We start from the raw sequence: 3,590 nt of genomic DNA, 5'->3' as shown, positions 1-3,590 counted from the left end.
AGAGAGATTCTAGTTGCTGAATTTGAAGCAGGGTTGAATTTGAGCATGGCATCACTGTGCCAGACATGCCTAAAATAAAATAGAGAAGCATAAGTTAAAAAAAAAAAAAAGGTTCACCTTTTCATGAAACCTTGTGCAATTCTTTTCATTTTCTGATCAACTGGTACATTTTCACAGTACATGACACTTGAGATACACAAGTCAATGAAATGCATAGTCTGAGAAAGATACACATCAAACTTCCTCAGAAATTATGTAACTTGAAGTAGTATTAGACACTTTAAAGATAAACTAGTCTGGAGCTGGAAAGGATAGCTAAGTGATAAAGAATACATACTATTCTTACAGAGGACCCATGTTCAGGATTCCCACATCTACATCAGGAGGCTGCAACTACTTTTAACTCTAACTCCAAGCAACATGATGCCATTTTCTGGCCTCCACAGACACTTATAGGTACGTGCACTAGCACACACACACACACACACACACACACACACACACACAACACACACAGTTAAAAATAAGGTCTTAAGTAAACAAGCTAAAGAAAGGTGGGCTTTGTTATTCCTTGGTGTTGTGAGGTTGCCATGTGGGAGATCCAGGCTGGTATCTGGAGTTCTTCCTAGAGTAGCTCAGGTACCCGGGTCTCCTCCAGCTTCACTTCACCATGGCCTTGAACTTGAGAAAGAATTTTTTTTTCATTTTATTATTTTTTTTTTACATCCTGACTACAGTTTTTCCTCCTTCCTCTCCTCCCAGCCCTGCCCCATATGTCCATTTTTATCTTTATCTTTATGCTTTATTTCTTATTAATTTTTTTTTTTTTTTTTGGTTTTTCGAGACAGGGTTTCTCTGTGTAGCTTTGCGCTTTGATCACTTTAGCCCAGGCTGGCCTCGAACTCACAGAGATCCCCTGCCTCTGCCTCCCAAGTGCTGGGATTAAAGGCGTGCCCACCTCCCAGCTTCTTATTAAATTTTTATAGCAGTGGGTTTAACCATGATATTTTCTTTTCTTTTTTTCATTTTTCTTTATTAAGAAATTTTCTACTCACTCCACATGCTATCCAGACCCCCATCCTCCCTCCTCCCACCTCCCAGCCCTCTTTCCCAAGCCACCCTGCATCCCCACGTCCCCCAAATCGAGGTCTCCCATGGGGAGTCAGCAAAGCCCAGCTCACTGAGCCTAGGCAGGTCCAAGCCCCTTCCCACTGCACCAAGGCTGTGCAAGGTGAACCATGACATTTTCACACATGTATGTCCTTGTACTTTGTTCATTTCCCCCACTCCCATTACTCTCTTTTATCTACTCCCCCTTCCTCTGGCCCCTTTATCCCAAATTCTCCCCATTCAGCTTTCACTTGAGAAAACAGATACAGAAATAGATACATATAAAATATGATTAACGTATGATATTTGTTTTTCTGAGTCTGTCTTATTTCCCATAACACAATGGTCTCTAGTTCCATTCGTTTTCCTGACAATGGCGTAATTTTGTTCTTCTTTATGGCTGGGTAAAATCCCACCTTATATGTGTATAGTATTTTCTTTATCCATTCATCCATTGATGGACATCTAGCCTTGTTGCATAATTTGGCTGTTGGAAATAGTGCCATAGTAAGCATAAATGTGAAGGGATCTCTGTAGCGTGCAGACTTTGATTTCTTTGTGCATATAGCCAGGATTGATATAGCTGGATCAAATAGTAATTTTTTTTAATAAATAGTAATTTATTTTTGGTTTGCAAGGGACCTCCACACTGATTTCGACGGTGACTTCACCAGTCTGTTTTCCCACTGCAGTGTATAAGGGTTCCTTTCCCTGTGCACCCAGGCCAGCGCCCCTCTTTCAGAAACTGCATGCCTCACTCACTTCTGCTCACACTCCAGTGGTGAGAATCAGCCAGGAGTTCACATCTGGGTGTGGGATGTGAGTACAGCTCCCCTTGTGGAAGCTACCTGCAGGGTGACAGAACACAGTGTTAGGGACAGAAGGCTGTCCTTCAGGCATTCAGTGAGCCAGGGCAGGGGGCGGGGGACCATGGACCCTGATGGAGGAGAAATCCTGTGGTCCATGAAAGAAAAAAAAGAAAAGGAAAAGAAAAACTTGGTCTCGAGGCAGATGTCAGGAAGATCTTGATGCTGGTGCAGAGATGTAGAGTTTGTGAAGTGGTCAGCTGGCCCTGTGGGAAGCAAGGCAGAAGGCATTGAGGACATTGAGGCGGCTCAGTCATAGCCAAGAGTTAAGAAAATAGCTCTGTTCAGTCTGAGAATTGAGTCAATTCCAAATGGAAAGTGATACTTGAGTGGGATGGCCTAAAAGGCTAAAAGAAGATTTAGGATTTCATTTCTCTTAATTGTAATAATAATTTTAATTTCTTTGATAATTGTTTTGAATAGTTTCAGAAATTTAGATAAGTAATTTTGGCCATTTTTACCCCTTCTCATTCTCTGCTTTTACCACTGAAATCCTTTTTCTCATGTCCCCTTTCTACTCCAATGTCTTCTTTGTGTGTGGCCCAGCAAATTTAATTAGGATTGCTTGCCCCAGTGCCGGGAAGGGGTTCGAATTTAATGGAGCAAGGGAAACATATCAGTGGTTACACTGCTGAAGAATTTAGAACTCCCTCTCCCAACAACTGTTCATTGCCCATAGTACCTAAAGTACTATGAGCTCATCTCCCATCTGTGATGAAACAGTGATGGGCCCAATCTGGGGCAGGTCCTGTGGAGATAAGCACAGCTGCAGTGCATACTCACAGGCAAAGACCACACCCAGATGACTTCCTTTTAAAGAGCATCTCCCTATCCTCTGACTCCTGTATCCTTTTATATTCTATCTCTGATTGTATCTTTTGATCTTTTGATTGTTTTTTTTTTTTTTTTTTTGACATCCTTTCTGACTCTGTATCTTTGACATCTGTCTTGATCCTGTATCCTTCTACATCGTCTCTGACTCCTGTATCCTTCTGACATCCTGTCCTCTGATTCCTGTATCCTTTTGACATCCTGTCCTCTGACTCCTGTATCCTTTTGACATCCCGTCCTCTGACTCCTGTATCCTTCTGACATCCTGTCTCTTCTGTATCTTCTGATCCTGTCTCTTCTTTTTTTTTATTTATCTTGCTCTGTATCTTTGACATCTGTCTCTGATCCTGTATCTTTTTGCATCGTTCTATCTGTGTCCTTTTTTTTTATTTTTTTTTTTTTTTTTTTTTTTCTTTTTTCATTTTTATCTGTAGCTTTGCCTGCATTTATGTGTGTATCACATACACGCAGTGCCTGCAGAGGCCAGAAAAGGGCGTCAGGTCCCCTGGAATTAGAGTGAGAGGGGGTCCTTGCCTTCCAGCACTGAATTCAGGTACCTGAATTGAGGTGATGACTGTGGAGATATAAACAAACACACACAGTTGTGCCTGAGGAAGCAGGCTGGTAGGAGTTTGGCTCCCAGAAATTTTCATTTTTATCAGATAAAATGGATTTGTTTACAGTTTTAGTCAGAACTGTGAGAAGGAAACAAGCATCTATTTCTCACCACCTTACCCTCAATGGTGCTTGAGCTTATAGAGAAGATTAAACAAGAAGCCAGTG

This window comes from Peromyscus leucopus, chromosome 1 (assembly GCF_004664715.2).
Source record: "Peromyscus leucopus breed LL Stock chromosome 1, UCI_PerLeu_2.1, whole genome shotgun sequence".
NCBI classification, from domain to species: Eukaryota; Metazoa; Chordata; class Mammalia; order Rodentia; family Cricetidae; genus Peromyscus; species Peromyscus leucopus.
Note: the sequence above shows the minus strand (reverse complement) of the source record.